General features: G+C 37.2%; 1 long non-coding RNA gene across 2 annotated transcripts in view; it reads left to right on the top strand.

Annotated features, from left to right (window-relative positions):
• Nucleotides 1–22,812, top strand: part of LOC126500274 (uncharacterized) — a 243,430-nt gene that overhangs the window by 49,880 nt on the left and 170,738 nt on the right. Inside the window, exon 2 of one of the 2 annotated variants that reach the window (XR_007591290.1) lies at nucleotides 21,627–21,702. The exons of the other annotated variant lie outside the window; for it this stretch is intronic. This is a non-coding gene — a long non-coding RNA (uncharacterized lncRNA). The remainder of the gene's footprint in view (nucleotides 1–21,626; nucleotides 21,703–22,812) is intronic. 2 annotated transcript variants of the gene reach the window in all.

Genomic DNA, 22,812 nt, shown 5'->3' with positions numbered 1-22,812 from the left:
TCTCCTTCTGCTTCTGATTTGGACCTTGAGATTTCAGTCCAGTGCTCCAATGTGGGTCTCTGTCTCTGTCTCCTTTCATCGCCTGATGAAGGTTAATATTCAGGAGGATGACTATATGTTTTTCTTTGGGTTCTCCTTCTTATTTAGCTTCTCTAAGAACCCGAATTATAGGCTCAATGTCCTTTATTTATGGCTAGAAACCAAATATGAATGAGTACATCCCATGTTCCTCCTTTTGGGTCTGGCTTACCTCACTTAGGATAGTTCTTGTGTATTTCATTCATTAGAATCGCTGCATTACCCATTGAAAGTATAGTTCTATTATAGTGGGACTTTTTGAGTCCTTTCTAATGCTGTTTTCTCTGCATCCAGACAGATTCTGGAGGCAATTGGAAACAATGAATGTTTATTTGTGAACAATGGGGTTCTAGTGAACAATCCCAGCAGTTGTGAGCACAAAGGATTACAGGTGGAAGGGTTTTGTTGTTCTTTCATGACTCAGTACAAGTGGGATTTTGTCACAATAATTAGACATCTGTAAAACTAAGGATGATGATTTTATTACTTTTTTGGCATAAACATGATCTGACCATCTTCTCAGCACCTGTTAATATTGGGAAACTGTATGCTTTATGTTTGAGTCCCAGTGTGGTCTATATACACTCGGTCTTCTTCTTTCTCACACTTTTTCTTGCTTGTCAATGTTCCCTCCGTTCCCAGGGCCTTTTTGACATGCAACAGGAATGTTGGATGTGCTCCATCATTCCTGGATTGAATGATTATTGATGCATAGTTCACAAACTCTCCTATACCATGTATGGTTAGTGAGTGATGGGGTCTTATTTTTCCCTACTAAAAACTTTGTAATTATTAACATGCTAGTGGTACTTGTATTTGGTGTTTGTGTATAAACCAAAAAAAAGACACATGTAGATTTTTCTTACTAGGTTTTATAGTGGTTATTTAATTATAAATCAGTGTCTTTTAAAAATCTATTTTGGGTTTTATAATTATTAGCTGAGCTGATAATTGTTATTTTAGAAATCTTAGAAAGTTCTTTGGTTATATTAAGTAGTGTGTTGACCTAGAGCTATGTCCAAGAATAATTTTTGACCTCTTTTCAATTTTTTACCATGTTTATGGTTTATCTAGTTGTGTAACTGCCTGTTAAACTTCGTTTAATGAAGAAACATATATATTTTCAGAACATCACATAGTTCATACATGTTACCACACTAACTATGTATTTTAATATCTTATAGCCATTTATCAAATGAAGACATTATTTGTATTGTTGTCAAGAACATGTACTTTGTAGTGAAGATAGGTTCTGCTGTAAAGTTCCTGTCTTTTGGGTCTAACACATTTGTGATAAGAGTTCCAACTCTTTCTGAAATCCAAGGCATATACAATTAGAATAAAGACTTGTGTTGGACACAAAAATGAAGACAAACGTGTCAGAATTTATTCTTGCTTTTCATTATCCTAAAGTGAAGAGGCAATATTTTTAAACCAAAATCTGCTTACAACTGCAATTGTACATTTTTTGATGCTATTTATTAGGTTATAAATACTGACAGCCCTTTTGAACTTTGGTATAAAGACAATATTTTCTATCTAAAAAATTAAATTGCTTTACTTTCATGTATATTATTTTTAATTAATTTCCACCTCTGTGATTGAACCTTTAAGTGGCTTTTCTGGTTAAAATGGAAGCTTTTTGAATATACTAAAAATAAAATCAAACCTCATTACAAGTATAGAGTGGGGTCCCTGTTCTTTTTATTCTGGATGGCAACTGTACCTGAAGAATATGGGTGACAATATTAACATGAGCATCAATGGTTGTGAGTAGGAAGGCTTTGCTATTGACTAGTTAGGAAATTGCCCTGATGTTTTCCAAATACCTGATATAATTAGACTTTCATAATCAACAATCACCTCTGTAAAACAAACTGATACTGTGACAAATAACTGTAATTAATAGAAATTGTTTTGAAGCAAGCAAAGAAAATAAATGAACACTGCTGTGGGGGGCAATACTCACATCAGTGCTTCATGAGGATGAAAAGGCGTTTTGGCCCACAGCTCATTCCTAGATCTGTTTCACACGTCGTCACTACGATTGGAATTCCCATCACATGACATTTTAGAAGAACGTGTAATTTACCTCACACAACAGTTAATTTTGAGTCCACACATCCTTGCTTACTGCCTTTTCACTTGTTCGTGGCTCCTTTTATAGTCACACATGTAAGCATATCCAGGACAGACCAGTTTAGCAAGAAGGCATGCTACAAATCGATCACGATGCTCAAGCTCTCTCCTTTCATTGATATGATCAACTGATAGTTTGTTCGACTTTAGTTTATTTTCTTAAGATGGGCAGAATAATTAATACTTGCCCAGGGATCAGATATTATATAGATGGTGAATCTAAATGATAAAGGTTGCATCTTTCTTTAAATCTTTAATATTTAACCAAAAGAATCCTTTAAGGCCAGCATTGTAACTATAAAAGCTCAGATGCTTCCGTTAAATTTGCAGTTGCATGGCTAATAGGATGAAGGGAAATGGCAGACAGTTAGGCTGGATGCAAGTTGCTGTGTCATCTCATCAAAGGAATCTAAGTAGCCTCTTTGTCTCAAGATACCCATTAATTTTCATTTACTTTTCAGCCACTTCATAATCTACTGATTACTGAATGGGCTATTATGTATATTCTGCTGTTTAGGAGCCTTAACAAGAAAATTGTCCTGAGCACACGGTACCTGGAAGAGGCTTGAATAAAATAATGCCAAAGTAGCCTGATTCTATCTCAGGACATCTAGGATCTTGAACAGTCTGCAATTAAGGAGGAGGTAGGGAGGAGTGGTACTTGCCTTACGTAAAGGGGAGATACATAATTGAATTACACAGTGGGGGATGGGGAGAGAGCAGAGATCAAAGCTCACATAACACCATTTCCTGTTCTTGGCAACAACGCCAATGATGAAAAGATTCTTTGTTCTTCTGCATATTGTATCACCCTCCTTAAAACGAACACGCTCTTGCAGAATTTTTATCCATACAGAGACCCTGAGTAGAATACTAAAGAACAGTTTAACCAGGGTAAGTCTTGGGAGGTTTAGAAATCTCCTAACACTTCCTACGTGGGTCTTTATGTTGGAACAGGAAAACAGCTGACAGAGTGCACACGGTTATTGGTGTCCAGCACAGAAATCACAGAAACTGTGCAACTGGGAATTGCCTCGGGGGGCCATTTCCTGAGAAAACCTCACCTGGTGAGGTCAGAACCTCTAGATTTGAAGAGCAAGGGGCATGCTTCATTACAGCGTGTGCTGGGAGGGAACAAGTATCCAATCATTCTTCAGAGAGGTGGTTTCAAGGCTCGCTCAAGTGCTCAGACATAAATACACAAGCAGGAGGCCCTTTTGAAGGGGTTCAGACAAGTTATAGTAGTACCTGAACATGAGCCAGGCCAAACTGTTAGGTCCTGAATTAAAAGGAAACGTTTTATAGGCCACGGGGCTGCTTACCAATCCATCTTTTTCACTGGGAAGCAAAAAAAAAAAAAAAATACCCTTTACTGAGGTGATGAAAACTTGTATTAAAAAGTGACACAGCAGGATAAAAAGGTCCAAGCCTATTGGTTGACTATTTAAAAACAAATAAAAAGGAAAATGGTTTAAAACTATGTGGGGAAGGGAGAGCGGCATGGATCATTATGGTATGGTCTGTGACTCATAGTTCCAGGTCAAATTATAGTGACAATAAAACACATTTAGAAAGTTCAAGAATTATACAATGGTTACATAAATCTCTGCCTTTATTACATTCTCCTACATGCATATGTTGATGATTTTTTTAATGATATAAGATCGAAGGTGTGTGGAATTCAAAGAGAGCCAATTAAGTAGGCACACAGCTAAACCTAGCATTTTTTTTTCTTGAGGGAGAAGGCAGGGTTTGAGTAAAGATGTTGCTATATAGCACCTACCAAGACTCATGCCTTAACCTCCCTAGTGCTGATTAGAAACACACACCAACATGCCCAGCTCAAGTCCATGTTTTGCTAAGACAAGGAGGAGACACTGTAACCAAAGCACTATCTTTGAATTTGAATACTACTACTTTCTACTGGGGATATTAGTCTTCAGATGGCACTTCAATTCTCTTCTGCACACAAGGACATAGGTAGTGAGTGACACATAGATATTTTGCTGTAGATCATATATACATATTACCATTGTCCACTGTAAGTTGGAGCTAGAATGCATTGCAGTTTACATATATTAAGTTAATATATTTTGGAAAAGCATTCACAGGGAATATATCTTATTCTTCTTTGTTATTATAAAATATACATGGGGTTATATATGGTTCTAAGAGTGGAAGGAATAATCTGGATAACACTCAAAAGACAGAACATATTGTCCAAGTGCTGGCAGACATTTTTCATCAGTCAGCTCCTTCCATGGTTAGGCAGTTTCTGTCAATTGCATCTTCTTCCCATGCGAGGGAGATTGTAGACTCCAGAGAAATCCTGAGCATTTGGCCGAAGTTTGTCTGGGAATCTATAGTTGTCCAACCCATGTCATCACCTTGACATATCCAAACATGTTCTTAATGTCTGCCTCCAGAGAAACTTACCTAAGACGGGAACTATATTAACAAGGTTTTAAGTGTTTTCATTTTTCTTTTACAAATTGGGCAATTAAACTTCAGACGATAGAGTGTTGACTCATTGGATCACAGATTGGTCACTTATTCTAACTGCGAGGGACTTCCCAGGGATATATAGTACAAAGCAGTACATTAAAATGTTAGTTCTCTGGGCAAGTAAAAATACAGGCTCTCAAATGACTTCGTTTCTGCTATATTTACACATAGAGAATTTAAAGAATTGAAATACGAGAAGATTGTAAGTAAATGAGAATTGCCCGAGTTTCTACTTTGCTCTTGTTTTGTCAGTAGAATTTTGTAATAGGAAAGGGATCTTGGAGATTATGAGTCTGCTGGGGTTTGGATGTTCTGTAGACATGTTGAAATTGCACTTCCAGTGTGAGACATTCAATTCAAAACTTCACTATGGTATTTGAAGGTAGCATCTTCGCAATGAATCAGGACAGAGGTGAAGTCTAATATAATGAGGGTGGGAGTTTGAAAAAAAGAGATATGAGATAGGACATTTAATCTGCTATATTATATTGATAACTCTCAGTACTCTGGACTCTAACATATCTCCATACCTCATCACCAACCAAGAAAGAACTTACCTGATGTGGCCACCAGACTTCTAACTCCCCAGTTTTAGAACTATGAGACAAATTAATGTTTTTCTTATAAATTACTCAGTATATTTTATTAGTTATCTCTTTAGAGAATTAACTGTGCTATAATCTAAACTTTTCAATGGTATGTAAGCAGAACCTAAAGATTTATTATTTTAAATTTGAGAAGTGGACACAAAAAATTATGGATCCTCATATACAAAAATCTAATGACAGTCATTATATTACATGATATTGAGAATAGCTATGTACTATAAAATCATGGGCAAGGAAGGCATTAATACTTTTGGTTCAATTAGTCATTTTTGTCTCACCACTCCTGAGACATGATTGCTTTCTTTAACATGAGACAAATGCAAATTTAACTAGCTGGCATATCTTGACACCTATTTTTATGTATCTTAAAATTTTTATTGAAGTCAGGCAGTGGTGGCACTTGGGAGGAACAGCCAGGCTGGTTTCTCGGAGGTTGAGGTTAGTCTCATTTACAGAGTGAGTTCCAGGACAGCCAAGGCTACACAGTGAAGCCCTGTCTTGAAAAAAAAAAATAAAATAAAATATAAGCCTTTATATCATTAATGTTTATTAAGTGTATATTTTATGGCAAACAATGTTCCTAGGTATTCAGAATGCACTAGTAAATAAATATAGAAGCCTATAATCTCACAAAGATTATTTTTCTCGTAGAAAAAAATAGCAGTAACTAATTGAAATTTCTGTTCATAGAGGTCAATTCCTACAAACCATAAGTGTGCCAAAAATACTGAAGAACAAAACTGAATGGGTGAAAGGACAATGTGTTGGACAGGATTCTTTAGAGAAACATAGGGAGAGAGAGAGATTTGTAATTGATGATGTTACAAAGTTATGAAAACTGCAGTCCTACAATTGATCCTATAATCTACTTCCTTGAGCTGAGATTCAGAAATGCCACAACTCCAGCCCAAGTCAAGAGGCACTGGAATCCTAGGGCATAGTGGTGTAAGATTTACTCCAAGTTCAAGAACTTGAGAACAGGGGCAGCCAATAGTATCATTTCTGGTCTAATTCCAGGATCCATCAGCATCAAAGTCTGACAGAAGGTGGATATTGAAGCACAGCAGGAAGGGAACATTTTGCCCTCATCATCCTTTGGTTACATTTGAGAGTACTTCAAATCAGTTGGTACTCATGTTTACTGTTGAAGGTATCTCCTTTATTAGTTATGAGACAAAATGTTGATCTCCTCATAAAAGAGCCTCCCAGATATACCCAGAAAAAGCAACTTACCTGCCACCCAGTCATCCTTCAGTTCAGCCAAGTTAACACATGAAATTAATCATTATAGTTAGTGATGGCACACACCATCCTAGTTAGAATCATGAAAAGTAAACTCGGCAGGGTGGGGGGAGGAAGCATTCTTTAGAAGAAAGGAATCCGTGAAGGAAAAGCGTGGGCCATGTGAATATCCAGAATACAAGAATTCCAGAATTACACAGTCCTGGCTGAGGTAGAGAGGACTAGGCTTAGGGGGCAAAGGTATGTAAAGCCAAGTACTGTTGAGCTATGAGGAGGAATTATGAGTGGCTATCAGAGCCTGGATTTATAAGACACAGGAGAAGCAATGGATTTTATTCTTGATACAACGATTAGCAAGTGACCAGAAGATTAAATTAAGATATAAAAAGGTTAAATTCGATTAACCATTTTACAAAAGATCAGCAGTCAGGGTGAGAGAGCTCAGTTGGTTGTAAACTCCTTGTGTCAAAAGCATAAGGACCTGGGCTCCATTTCCAGCACCCAGTGAAAAGCCAGACATAGTGGTGTGCTCTTGTAATTCCAGCAGTAGGGGGGTAGATCAGATCATTTAACTCTCTGGCAAGCTTGTCTAATAGTAGGTGAACTACAGAACGGGGAGAGACCCTGTCTCAAAGGAAGAATGCTATTCCTGAGGACAATACCAGAGGTCATATTCTGGCTTCACATTTATACGCACACATGGGTACATGGTTGCACTTGCACACCAGTGCTCTGGTATATACTGAGCACACACACACACACACACGTGCATGCACACATACTCACACAAAGATTTAAATGGGATCATTGCCAATTGACTGAAGGCCTTTGGGAATGAGATAGATGTATCTAGACATTATGTTAAGTGAAACAAACCAGACATAGAGAAAAAATCACCATGTGCTCTATTCATATATAAAATCTAAGAAAGTATATCTAGTTGAAAAGGAGAATAGTGGTTGCTGAAGGCAAGGGAAAATAGAGAAAGTAATGGGGGAAACTGCAGTGGGTACCGAGATGCAATTGGAGAGATGCAAGAAATTCTAGTGTGCTACCGTATAGTAAGATGATTATTACACCAACAGTACACTATAGGTTTCAAAAGGCTTAAAAAAGAATTTTTTTAAAAGAAATTGTAATATATCATTTTCTTTTTTCCTCCAATTCTTCCCAGCCCTAGATAATACCTTGTCTCCTCTTATTATTCTTTAATTATTTTACACACACACACACACACTTACACACACACACACACAGAGAGAGAGAGAGAGAGAGAGAGAGAGAGAGAGAGTCTGTTCAATGTTGATTGCTTGTACATGACTTCAGAGCTGACCGCTTGGTACTGGATAAGGAACTAGGGGACTTATTCCTGGGAGATGAATATTTTAAGTGAAGAAATGATAATTTTGAATATATTTGAACTAGTAAAACATTATATAATATACACATATGTAAAATCATCACATGATATTTTATTAATATGTTAAAATACTAATTTTATGTTACTATATAGTAATTAACTTTTCCAAAAAATAATGTATAGTTAAAAACAATTATGTAAATGACCTTTCTGATTGTAATTTTTGTTTTATTCCCATTACACTTCTTTCTCTATTTCCCCTCCAGCTATGTACACTTAGATAAAATATAGATAAATGTTAGTTATTTTTGATTATCCCCCTTCCTCTTATCTTTTCTTGTTTTCATGGAGGATTTCTTCACCTGTGGGTTCTTATATGCTTATGAGAAAAAAATGTAGACTGCACGCACTTGAAAATTTGTATTTCCACTTCAGTTTTCTTTTAAATTTCCATCTTAATTGCTAAGTGCCATTTGTTTCAAAAATTTTCACAGAATCTGAGTCATGATCCACAGCCAAAATCCCTTAAAGATTTGAGGTTATACTTGGTTCCAATGCCAAGAAAGTAATGTCTAATGAGTTAATGTCGTCTGATGCCACTACCTCCCATTTAATTGCAGCAGCCAAACAGCTCCAGCTGACAAAGTAAATAAACATGGTGTTAGTACTACAGTAATAAATGTGCATTATAGTGGGGATATTTTGCTAAAAGTACAATAAGTGGGTGAAGAGTCCTTATCCAAATGGCCATCCAATTGCCATCACCATCCCCATGTGCACCAGTGTCATGGGATGCAAGCAGGACAGACTGTAAATGACAATAAGATTACCTAGTTCTTCGACTTAGAGAGTATTAGCAATGTCTTACCCTTCACCCCATCTTTGAATATATGTGGCCAGAGCCTAGTGCTAACAATCAGCCCAAACTTGGCTGGTGGGTTACACCAATGTACAGTCCACCCAACTGTCAACAGAGTAACAATTACTTACAAAGAAATGTTCCAGACTTTCATTTTTTTTTTTTTTTTGATTAGAGTATCTCTGTGGCTCCGTCTCAAGCTATTCCAATGGGCATTGAATTTTTAATACAGGTCATTGAATGTCTTAGTCATTGCTGCTATTAAGTTAGCTCAGTTCATCTATTCCATACTTTCAAGGCCTCATGGAATAGGAAGAGGATACAGAAGAGAACGGCCCTCCGAAGCTTCTGTAATGTTCCATATTCTAGAATTACACTCAGAGTGAAGACTGTGCCTGAAAGAACTCCAGGAAGTCACAAAAGTCCTTTACATGGCCTGTTGGATCTGTGTACAATTTCCAGCATTGCCTAGAATAAATACCAAGAGACTGGTGTGATTTATACACGAGTTTATAGAGAAAAAGAAAACCCACCCACTAGCTCCCAAGCTGAGGATTACAACCAGGTCCGTGCTGCCAAGTGCTGTGTTTAGGTAAAGCGTGAGAAAATCTGCCATGTTTTAGAGCCACAAAAGGGTTTCTATGATAAGATGCAGTAAGAAGCTGTCAGCTTTTTATGCATAAAAGGCAGCTGTTCCTTCTCAGGTAATATTATTAATGAACCCTAAGGTAATGTTTGCTCCGAAATATGTCTAATTGAAATAATTTACTCTGACCCTTGGAGAATTATGAAACCATTTTCACCATGTTCACACACAGCAAAATAATTATGAGATGCCATATGGAAAAATCATCATGTGGTGGATGTCTTTCTGAATCTATATTTGAGAAATGTTTCCCACAGATAAATCAAATGGCCGATTTGCAAAGAGGAGGTGAACAGCTCCATTTTTATAAGGCGATTTGATGTAAAATGTTGGCAGTTCTGGAATATTAATGAGACTGTTGACATCAGTAATTATTTCAGTTATGAAACACTGTTTACAAAGTATTCCAAGAGCAATACTTGTCTGTGGGGGAGGGTAAGTGACTTTGTATGTGGCCTATGAAATATGGAAACATTGTCAGTCCCAGAAAACTGTGTGGGCATGTCGGTGACTGAAGATCAGTTTGCTTTTAGTATAAAATTGTCTGGAAAGTTCCAACAGTTCCCACTATGATAGCTCATTTGGCAAGATGTGGTATGTAAAGGACTTGTGGGAAAACTTGTTGGCTTTCACAGGGAAGGGTCCAAGTGTTTATGGGAACTATGAAGTGGTGTTGGGTGACTCTCAGAGGGATCTGTGGGGTCATCTGGGATGGGAATTTGAAAGCTTTTTGATTGAAGCTCTTCTTAACTTATCAGTACGGTTAAGAGTCTGGCTGACATTCTCATGAGAGCCGACTTTCTTGTGAAATTTCTGGTATGGTACTTTCCTGCTGGGGTGTGAATGTCGTGGAAGAGAGATTTTTCTCATCGCCTTTTCATTCCTGAGCTCAGTGTCCCTGCTAAGCCCAGGAAATGAAGAGGCACAGCAGTCAGAACTTCAAACTTCTGGGACAGTAAGACCAGATTCCTTCAAGGCAGCATTGTTTAAATCAACTTGCCCTGTTTCTTAATGACCCCCCCCCCCACTACTGCCATCACGAAGAAAGCAGGCATTGCAAACAAATGCAGAAAGAAGGAATGATAAGAACGGAAAAAATAAGATTTTAAGAAATAGTTCATTCTTTCACATTCCACTGGGTTCCCACTAAGTAAATGATACAATCTTTTTGCCCCCTCTTCCTTTACGTTCCCTGATCCATAGATGTTTAAGCTGTGTCAGAGAAGCTGTTACGACATAGAGGTTTCCCATGATGGTCTATGTTTGTTCGGTTATCATTTGATTCCTGGATAACTGTGTCCCTTCATGTGTTTTTTTCAGTTTATTTATTTCTATGTGTGATGGACATCTCAATGATATGTGAGAAGAAACTGAAAAATTAATTTAGAAAAACAAAATAACAATAAGAACAAACAAGCAGCATCAAAACTTAAGCCACAAACAAACAACTATAAAAGTGCTAAATCAATTTCCTTGATTCTACTGCTCCCCTCTGCTTCAGTCTCTCCCCAGGAGTGGTACTACCTCTGTCATTGCTAGCACTGGGGATAATTTGAGGGATCCCTGTGACCAAGCATCCTCTCTTGCGTTTAGAGAATTTTGCTTTAGTTGAATATTTTCTTTGTCTACAAAGCTCTTCTCAGGCAGACCCTGAGAAGCCAGTTGTGAGTATGGCCACTCAGTGACATCCTCAAACTTAGCTAATAGTTGGGACACTGAAACCAGAATCCCAGTGCCTTTGGGTCCTCCCTAGAGCTTCACTTTAGTTCAGGCTCACGTTACTTCCACTTTCAGCATTCAATTACCCTTAAACTTGCAACAAAAAAAAGCTAATTTTCATAGGTACTTACATATGTATATTTATTTCACAAATATTTGCATGATCATTTTAGAAACCCATGAATGATTCCTTCTCATTCTTCTAGCACTGAAGCTCTACCTCCTAAAACCGAGGGTGTATTTACAAAAGAAACAGAGAAATGTGAAATCAGAAACTTCACAAAACCATCTCCTTGAACTGCCATTGTTAAACAACTGCTAAGCATATATATTATCTTTATTATTGGTGACTACTATTTCTAGCTATTGTTGGTCTTAAAATAAGGCAACATTTCCCCTCAGTGTGATTTTTAGTCTGGTATTTCCACTGTGCAGATTGGGAAAGTATCAGTGAAGTTTTTGAATGCTTGTCTTAACTTTTCCTCAAGGGACAGAGTAGAGGTGAAGCAGCTGGGCTGGTTAGGTGCTCCTCTCTTTCCTCATTTGTCTTCTCTTGTGTGGTGTTTGCGGCCGGATTAAATGTTTGCCTTGTGTCGTCTGCCATATCATATGAATCTCATAGTGAGCTTCTCTCACACTATAGTCTTTCTGGTCATGTCTTCAGAAGGAAAGAGTGGTCTTTCCAGGAATTCAGAAAATTGCTAACTTTTGTCTTTCAACTCAAACATGAATACTGGCAACATTTATATTTCTTCTGCTGACAGAAATGGGGACAACTGGATTAATGAGAGTTTTTTTTTTCTATTGGCAATGGACAATTGAAAATGAAAGTCTTGAGTTTCATGAAATTTCTTAAGAATGGGAAGCACCATTCCCCATATATCTCTATTGCTCATTACTTGCCCACATCCTACAAAAGTTCAGCCATCAATGGTACACCTGGTAAATAATTCTATTCTCACCCCTCTGACACACAGAGTTAATGTATATAGCAAAGGTATTAAAAAAAAGGTTTTTCATATAATTTAACTTCTAACTTATGCTAGTTTTTAAATTTTTTTGGAAGACACTAGTGAGCTACCCAAGTGTTGCAAGAATGTAAGGGAGCTAGCATTTAATCTATTGACTTTAGGAAATTTAACACTTGATTTTGTTTTCAGAAATATAACAGTGATGCTTCCATGCTATAACACTTTTTTATGAATAAATCCTGTTACTGATAGTATTTATATATGGCCATGATTGTTAATCATTTGGGAACAGAAACACAAAAATATGGCAAACCTCACAAAATGTAAAGCTGTCTAGTGATTCTTTCTCATCTCTCTACCAGGAACCAGTACTTATAAAATCTTAATTTAGATCTGAGCTTTTTAGGTCAATAGTTACTTTCCTTATATTTTTAATTTGAGGATCTGTGACTGAAATGAGGCAGCAGGTTGATTATTTCTAAAAAGAGAAGGTTCCCCGAGGGCAGATCCTCAACCATTGACCTAGCGTACACATCTTGGGATCAGGTAACACTCTTGGTTGTGAACCTCAGCTGTCAGCACATCATTTTGCTTTATTGGAATTTAGATGAAAATGAAAGTGTTCCTAGGAATTCCACTCCCCCCATAAGACTAAATGAGCCAAAGAAGGTGCAAACTAACTGCTCACAAGGTCACATAAATGGGAGAGAGAGCAGGGAAAAGAAGAATGAAGGAAATTCAAAGTTCCCACCCACCTCAAGCTTCTACAAAATAGAGAAATCTACGTCTTTTCTTACAGAGATGCCACAATAAAAACATATAAAGAGAAAATTTAAACATTTACAATCAAATGTTTGTTTTGAGAAATCCATTATAAAAATGTATAAATGCATCCATTCACAATCGCCACTTGATGATTCTATACACAAATACAACAAGTAGTGTTTAAGTCAGAGTCAATGCATTTATCATCCCCAACATTTTTATTTATATATGGTGAGACTTTCAAATATTTTCTTATGATGCCCATGTACAGTGTGTCACTGTGATCCACACCATATATTGTGCAAAGAACACACAAATTCAGGTCTTCTTACCCTATCTGACTATAATGAAATTCCCAGTAATTTTTTGAGTTTTCTGTTTTGCTTGGTTGCATGTTTTCTGAGCAGTGTTTGTCTATTTAGCTCTGGCTGCCTTGGTTTCACCAAGCAGGCCAGACTGGCCTAGGGCTCACACCAATCTTCCCCACTCAGAATCCCACATGGGCCATATTTTCACTTTTCATCTCATATTTCAAATCTCCAAGATGCCTTAGTAGGTAATATAGTATATATGCATCTTTGAGTTAAAATGTAGGTAACTGCCATAGTACTTAGTATCTTCCATGAAGCATTCGCTCTTATAAAAATTAGAACATATTTCCTAACAGCTTCATTCTTTTCCTTAATAAAGTGTAACCCAAACACAAGAGAAGAGGCACTCACATCTCCCTTCAAAAGAGACAATGCAAAGTATGGCCACTAGCTGTTCTCTCTCAAAAGGCAATGTGTTTGACAAAAACTTTATTGTTTCTAGATGTGGTTCCTTGGGGTGTAGTGAAGGCTGAATTAAGACACATGCTCAAACATCATCAGTGTTGACACAAACATGCATGTACATGTATACACTATATATGCATATATACATATACATACATATATACATATATACATACAAATGATTAGTTGGAAAATAATGAAAGGAAAATAGAAAACATTTGTTAATATATTTATTAATATATAATTGCTAATATATGCATAGTAAAATACGTAAGACTGAGATGACCCTCATCTGTGTCTATAATAATATTCTGTAACAAAAACTGCTTCCAGGTTATGGCCCTCTTGCTCTCAACAAGTATTTCTGTTAGTAGAAGAAAGTGTTGGTGCAACTAAATCCCTTTACTCCAGGCTCTGCTGAGATCTGAGTGTTTGGACTTTGTCCGGTAGCCATTGAGGTTTTTATTTGTGAGCTTGGAAGTATCAAGGGAGGATCACAGAAACAGAATTCATAGCAATTGAGTTGATAGTGAAAAACATCTTTTAAAGCTTCCAACAGACATAGCCGATTTGTGGTCCTGAAATTTATCATGAAAAATGGAAAACATCCTCAAGACCCTATAGAAATTAGCAAAATACTTTTCTTTCTCATCCTTAGTAGTCAACTTTCATCTTTACAGTGTTTTAGGATAATTTTCCAGGGACTACTGGTATTCATAGTATGTACATAGGAAACCTACTCTTTGAAAACAAGGGTGTACCAATCCAAAATTATATCCTTAAAATGAAGCAGTTATAGATAGAAAAACAAATTTTTCTGTAGCTTATTTGATCTCAACTATACTTAAGGCTCTCTTGAAAGTAACCAAGTGATCTCATATACTCTATAAAATATTACTTACATTAATATACTTGGAAGTATTTAGGGTAAGAAATATTTTAAATTCATCATGACAGAAATAATTTGTCACAATTACATCATCAACACATATATGTTACAGACATGTCACCTTGACTTATGGTAACCTTAGAGGAAATTTGGAGGTTTAGCAAATCCCTTCTAGAAACACCCTCAGCACTGAAAACTTATCCTATTTCTTGGTGGTCTCTTACCCATCCAAAACTCCTAAGGACCGTAAAACCTATTGGTTCCTTTCCTAGAGTGCTCTAAAATGCATCCTGTTGGGCCCAGGGGAAAAATCTTTCTGATGCTGAGCACTCTATGGAGGCTTCATATTCCATGTTTTTCAGTACAGCTAGGAGTGGAAATGGATTTACTTCTCAGAATCTTGTTCATAATTGCAAGTATATAAAAGAGAGTTTCAAAAGAGAATGAAATACAGTGGAAAATGAAAGCCTTGATTTAATTGTAAAATTTCTCTACCAGATGGGTGAACCATAACTTACGATGCTACTTAAATCTAAACAGCAATGATTAAGCTGTGAAATACAAAACTTTGGACTCCCGTGTGCTCTTTCCTAGAAAGGAGACTATTGTTTCTTGGTAGAATCAGGTGTTCAACTATTATTCACATGTTCACTTGGCGTACAACACACTTCATCCATGGCTGATGTTTCTAACAGTTCTGAATTCATCAAAGACAGCAGTGATATTAATGACTACAATATAAGTTTGATTTATTTTTTCCAGTTATCTTGACTCATAACCTCTGAAATATTCAAAACTTGCTTAGACGTTTAGAAGAGGAGGGATTTTAATATTCATTACTTGAACTATAATCTGCATTTTTCACTGGTTATCGAGAGCTGTTCTATAATTGGCATGTTGCACTAACAATGCTGCATCCTGTCTTCCAATAAAACAGGAGAATTGCTATTATTCCTTTGCTTCCCATCAGTAAATCCTTAAGATATAGAATATGTGCCTTGTACACTTAATTCAGTATCTCCACAAAATTATCCATCAGTCACTCTTAGTTTGGCCATGGGTAACAATGACTGAGTTACGCATCATGTCAAAACTGGAGTAAGTGGGCCTTACTTTAGAAGAAAGGTTATGTAAAAGCAATATTTGAGACTCTATCATGTGAATTTCTTTAAAAACATTCTTCCTAGACCTCTTCTGTTTATTTGTTATTACGTTTCCTCTTGAAATCCAGACTTACCTTCATTTATTCAAACAACAGCCAGGCCTGTTATTCTTTACTGTGCTTTAATCTTGGAGAGATAAACAAAAGTTGATAGAGGGGACTGAAGTATTGAGATGAAAGAAGTGTTGAGAATTTCTTCTGTGCTGTTCTGTTTTTTTGCTAGATACTTAGTTCATACTTCCACGATCAGACCCTCATGAAGGAAGTCAAATCCAATCTATAATCAAATTATATGCAAACTAAAGGGCAGCAGACAATACTTCACTGATGGAGTCTGCTCTGGCACTGTCACCCACTAGGACAGATGTGCAGACTCTCTGGTTGAAGCTGAGAGTCTGTAGGGTCTGAAATAATTGGTGTGGACTCAGGTAGAGGAAACGGCAAATAAGGATAAGGCTCTCATTAAATTAATAGTGGTTTTCTGGCTTCTGTCCTAGTAAGTTCTTCAGGCTTCTGTCCTAGTAAGGATACTTTGTCTCAATTTTTTTATTTGTGAAAGTAAGGAAATTCTTGTTCATTTTCTAAGCAAAACTCACAAAATTATATAACTGTGTCCTTTCTAGTTGTAAGATTTCTAAAGTGTTGAACTTTTCACGTGTTAGTCATAACATAAATCTAAGAGAGAGACAGATGCTCTGTCTCCAGTTGTTTCTCTTTGTACCTTAACCTGTATCACTGTCTGATCCAGTCACAGAAGATGCCAGGAGCCTCATCAAAAATAACATCTATTGGTTTTCTATGCATTATCAGTGGTAAATTTTTCTGAATATTATTTCATGAAGATTTGATGGTCCAATCAACTCATAAATTTTCTGAAACAATTGGAAGCTATCATAAAACAATTTCCAGGAGCTAATTAGTTGTATTTAATAAATTCCCTACCTATGTGTCCAGAATATCCGGAACAGCTAGGCCATCCTGAACCAGGTGTGCAAATCAAATCATTATTTCATTCATGACATTCCTCAACTCATAATCCCTGACTTTGAGAATCCTGAGGAAGAGAGAGGAGTGGGACTTGAGAGTACATCTATCTCCCCTTTATCAATTTCAGCTACAGTACATAATAAGAAATGATTGTTCTCTTCCATCCTACTCAGCCATGAGAAAAACTATTACTTTTAAGGCCTGTACAACTAGCTAAGTAACCATTTTAATTTAGTGAACCACAGTTTATATTTGGAGCTCAGATGGATTCCCAAGTGATCGCTCATAAATTCTCAGTCCACGACACAGTAATGACCCCCTTGTATAGTTAACTAGTTAATTCTTACCCATCAGCTAATTAATAGAGAACAAAACCTATGGACCACCACTTTAAGAATGGGAGTGCAACCAATAACTAGGTTACCCCCATGTGCTGGCTTTCCTAGAGAGGTCCTGTATATGAGAGTCATCCTTCCTTCACAGTGATCAGTAGCCCCCTCACTTCGTATTGTGCTGTGTTAGGTAGCATTGCATTACAATGGCCCTCCTTTCTCTGAGCTCTCTTTCTGTCTACCTTCCAGGAAATTAGCCTTCAATGCAATGTTGCATTTCTTGGTTGTCATGCACTTGCTTGTTCATTCTTGCTACACACATGCATGCGCCTAGATATTACACTACTTTTAACTTCACAAAACAGGTATACATTTCTACTCTCTTGAAATTTTCACTTCTCCACTGAATTCTTTGTAAGTTTCAAAAGTTAGCTCATGCTTATGTCCTTGGAGCTAGTTTATTCATTCAATTGTTCTCTGCTATCGTATATCCCATTGTGAGTAATTTCTTATTTCCAGGCAATTAATATACACGGATTGTTCAAATTTTAGACTATTATAACTAGTTTGGGGCTGAGTGGATTCTAAAATAATTGCTGAGATTGCATTCAGAAATTTCAGTTGGAGGTGTGTGTGCGCATGTGTGCACGCACACACACAAGCATATGCTCCTGCTTATAGCATATAGTCAGTGAATGCTCAATTTAAAAAAAATAACAGTCCCAAGGGAAATTATGAAGAATGAGCATGGGTTTGTTTCCTGATCTGAGTGTTAATTGTAGACATAGGTTAAATTTGAAAATCTGGAGGGCTGGGCTATTATATGCAATTTAGTATTACATTATCACTATGTAGTTTTGAGGATGATGTCATTTTTCTCCAAAGTAATTGTACCAATTTATGGTCCCAACAGCCATGCACTTAGCACAGCCCTGTAAAGGACATTGTAATAGAATATAATATTATCAGTAATGTTATCAACAAAATACACTTTAAAAAGTTTTCCTATCTGTCTTACTATTTTTGGTATCCCAAAGTGTTAGAGACTAGAGAGAGAGAGAGAGAGAGAGAGAGAGAGAGAGAGAGAGGAATAATGGCTGGACAGATAAGGTTGCAGTTAGTTGAATACATATATGAAAAGAATTTGCAGATGCAGCAATACATTAATTTGATTTTTAATCATATCACATAAATATGGCTGGATTCTTCTTCACAAAATTTGGAGTCTGTGTTTAAGATGATCTGACTCCAAAATGTAGTTTCTTGGCATGTGAGAAAGGCCTCTAGAAATCCATACAATTTCACAAAGAGGTATGCAACTATTTTCAAGGAGAGCTAGCTCATTGGAGGCTAACTGAAAAAGAAATATTGCACAGTAATGCAGGTATCGGTAACAGAGAAAACTACCAGAGCTTTGGGCACATTTAGAAAGTCTGGGTTGGTGATTATACAGCTCCTTATGGGGCCACCTGTAGCGCGGTTTCTTCATTCTGATCCCTTGAGTTCCTGCTCACTACCCTGCTTTCCTTCCACCCTATCTTCCTTCATGCCTCTGTCTCATGGCCTCCCTTTTCTTTAGAATTCTTCCTGCTCTGTTCTTGATTACCTTCCCTTCACTGTATTGCTTTCTCCTTAAGTGAGCTTTTATTTGCTGGTGATGTTCTTTTTTTTTAATTTATTTATTTATTTATTTATCTATCTATCTATTTATTTATTTATTAAAGACTTCTGTCTCTTCCCCACCGCTGCCTCCCCTTTCCCTCCCCCTCCCCCAGTCAAGTCCCCCTCCCTCTTCAGCCCAAAGAGCAATCAGGGTTCCCTGCCCTGTGGGTAGTCCAAGGACCACCCACCTCCATCCAGGTCTAGTAAGGTGAGCATCCAAACTGCCTAGGCTCCCACGAAACCAATAGGTACAGTAGGATCAAAAACCCGTTGCCATTGTTCTTGAGGTCTCAGTAGTCCTCCTTGTCCGCTGTGTTCAGCGAGACCGGTTTTAACCCAGGCTTTTTCAGACCCAGGCCAGCTGGCCTTGGTGAGTTCCCGATAGAACATCCCCATTGTCTCAGTGTGTGGGTGCACCCCTCGCGGTCCTGAGTTCCTTGCTTGTGCTCTCTCTCCTTCTGCTCCTGATTTGGACCTTGAGATTTCAGTCCGGTGCTCCAATGTGGGTCTCTGTCTCCTTTCATCGCCTGATGAAAGTTAATATTCAGGAGGATGCCTATATGATTTTCTTTGGGTTCTCCTTCTTATTTAGCTTCTCTAAGAACCCGAATTATAGGCTCAATGTCCATGCTGGTGATGTTCTTAACTTCGAAACACTTGCATGTAGTGCAAACAACAGGCTCACGTCGAACTCACTCATGTAGCTGAGAAAGACCTTGGACTTTTGATGCTTCTGATTCTGCTTCCTGAGTGATGCGACGACAGGTCCATGCCTCCATGTCTGGTTTATGCAGGCCTGAGGATTGAACTCTGGACTTCATGAGTGTGAGAAAGTACTCTACCAACTAAACCACATACCTAACCCCTAAATATCGCTCCTGTATTCCCTTTCCTAACTGCTTACACTGGGTTTATTCTTTCAAGTTGGTATCTCCCCCCTCAACAAATAAAACTCTATTCTTTAATCAGACCTTTTTGCAGCTGCTATTCTGAGTTTTTTGTCTCATTTTGCAAATGATACAATGGCATATGGACTTGCTTAAGCATGAAGCCTGTATGTTGTTTAAAATCCCCTTTATTCTTAAGCTACCTATCAAAGTCACCATCAAATCTCAAAGAACTAACACTATAGACACACCTGAAGCCTGTCCAGTCCTTTCCTTCCTTGTACGTTCATTTCTCCCTCTTCATCGATATGCCTTTGTCACCTGGACTAAGGAAGTATTTTCATTTTGACTTTCCCTAGCCTCCCTGTTTGAATTTGAATATTTGTTCTCTTTAATCCATTACTGACTAAAACCATTATGGTCTTATCAAGAGGCAAGTGTGATCATACGGTTTCCTGGCTCAAAATCTTGAATGGCCTTATTCTCATACAGCATAAAATTCAACATGTGCCTTACAGACCACAAGCATCCTCATGATTAGGCCCATACTACATGTCCAGAATCTTCATCCACTCCTCCTCCCATTTGTCTCATTTTACTGGTTATTTCATCTTCCTAAGATGTCTCTAGTTTATCTGTGTTAGTTATTTCCTACTTTCCTGTTGGTCTCCAAATGAAAGTCAGTTGCTCAGTAAATATATCCTCACCCTATTACCCCCAGTTGTACACTAATCCCCAATAGGGCCCCTCCTAGCATACCAAGTCATTCCACATGGGTATTGGTGACTCAATGATCATAGGCTCAATATCGCTTTCTCTTTATGAAATATGTTCGTTACTTAATGGCAAGACAATGACCTTTAAAAACTTAGGCCTCTAGGTAATTACTAAAATTTACCAAGTGATGAATAGTCAACTCTTTATGTATTTTCTTTCCTGGAGTACAGAAATAACCTTGAAGGGAGAATACAGGTTGATTGAAAATGGGGCAAAAGTCCTAACCCATCAAATTTGTAAACGATTGGAAAGGAGAAGAAGGCAAGATATGCGAGCAAATACTAAAATGTGGGATACAGTAAAATTTCCCAAAGACTTCAGAGAAAGGATACTCTAGAGCCCCCATGTGTAGGGCATCCATGCTAGAGATTCGGTGACTACATATAGCACCTATGTGTTTTCGCTAATCTATCTGTGAGCCTTAGTTACAACAAAGGCTCGTTTTCCTGCAGCACTTCTTTTGCTGTTTTAAAGGCCCACATAAGTATGCTATTATTTAAAATTCTTTTTTTTTTCATCTTAACATAGTCATCTGTTTCTCCACTTCTAGTTCCATTGGCTTGAGTGACATGCAGAAATGCTGCTTTGGCCCCCGAGAGGCTGTCCCAAATCGGAGCCCTCAGAAGGAATGGTGTTCATGGCACCAAAGCCACACTACCCCACCCCCCCAACAGCAGATGAAATATTTCAAAGGGGACATCTGCCACCACCACTGAGATTTTATGGAGTACCCACACATGTAGACTCACTAGAGTGGGCATGACAGCTGAAAAATATTAAAAGTGTGTGTGTTTTTAAAAACAACTTATGGTTAGGAATTAAGAAATGGCTTTTAAATAAGAACAGAATTTATTTTTTTGCAAGTGTGTATTTTTTTTCTTTTTCATTTTTTTCCTGTGGAGACCCCACACTTGCAAAGATCTTTTAGGTCATGTGTTTGCTTTATGAAACATTTGGCAAGTAATAGGTGCCATGGGAATACATCCACTCCATCTGGCAGCGGCAGCTCGTTCTCGTCTCACTGTACCTGAATTGCCATCAGTCCTGATGCCTCACAAATGGTTTTGTTTTCTTTCTTTAATAAATTTTGGATGCAACAATTAGGTGGAGGAGCCTGGCCAAAGTTCTTCCTTAAGTCTTGTGAGGCAAATTTCAAATAATAATAAAAAAAAAAGCCGTGCATCTTTGACAGTTTGATGTTTTCACACATGAACTGCCCAGATTATAATTAGTACTTTTCTCTGCAGAACATTTCCTTTCAGAACGGAGGACAAGTGGACTCGTGGTGTTTGCGACCTAGTCTCTCTGACACGCACTTTGGTAGAAAGTATCTTAAAGGTATTTAATTCTATTTAGTACTCACAAGCGATGTGTCATGTTGTCCTAACTTTCTTGCTTCCTTGAAAAACAAGACAAATATTGAAACTGGAAAAACAATTTATCTGATTAGGTTCCTGTCAGGGCGAGATGGTTTCTTGATGTGTCTCTGTCGGTTTTCAGTTGTCACCAGCTGAGGAAATTTGCCTCACTTCACAAGCAACCCTGTGGAGTTCCACTAATTATATTGTTTTGCTTGGTTTTACTTTATTTTATTTTATTTATTTGATTTTAGGAAGTATGCCACAGAGGAAACCAGGCTTATAAGCTCACAAACACAGCACCCCTGCCTCATATTTGGAGCTCACTTCTTTAGTTTTGGCAAGAAGTACTGTGGGAATAAGTGTCTCTGCCAAGTACCCATTATTTAAATATTTCATTACTTCACAAAATAAGAAAGAAGGATGAAGAAGAGAGTCTCTCTAGGTCACTTGGACAAAGACAAATCCTTAATCTATGTGAAAACTAAATATCTCCCCTTTACTTAGAACAATATTATAAAACTAAAAATATTATTTGGTCATCATACTAGTAAGTTAATCAAATGGTCATAGTTGATCATAAGTAGAAAGTTTTTTATATCAACCATTTTTACTATAAAACAAAACCAAGATAAAAGACATTATATCCAAAATATAATTAAAAGGTACAAAATGCTAATGTAAGTTTGTCACTAGAAGGAAGGAAGCATAGGCACACAAGTAAATGATTTCCACTGACCTTTAATCCATGCACCATTTTTTATGTATTATCTAATTAAAAGCTCTTGAAGGGTCAATAGTCAGAGAAAGAACGTGTTAAGTAAAAAAAACTAAAATACCTTTCTAAAAACTACACTGTTTGTGCTAGGATTGCAAAGTAGATAATTTTAATCATTGAACTCAATATAAATCTATGCAACTCTAAGGAGATCTGATTTTAATCTTTAAAAAAGAGGATTTTTTAATGTATTGGACAAGAAGCATACAAATCTTCAGTTAAGCATAGTCTAATTGCATATATATTTAACCTACCACTATATATATATGTATATATATATTATATATGGTAGTTGACTCAGTATATTTAACA

This window comes from Alexandromys fortis, unplaced genomic scaffold, assembly GCF_014885135.2.
Source record: "Alexandromys fortis isolate MF-2015 unplaced genomic scaffold, M_Fortis_MF-2015_v1.1 scaffold_33, whole genome shotgun sequence".
Classification (NCBI taxonomy): Eukaryota; Metazoa; Chordata; class Mammalia; order Rodentia; family Cricetidae; genus Alexandromys; species Alexandromys fortis.
The sequence above is the reverse complement of the archived record's forward strand: the minus strand, read 5'-3'. Positions and strand labels throughout refer to the sequence as shown.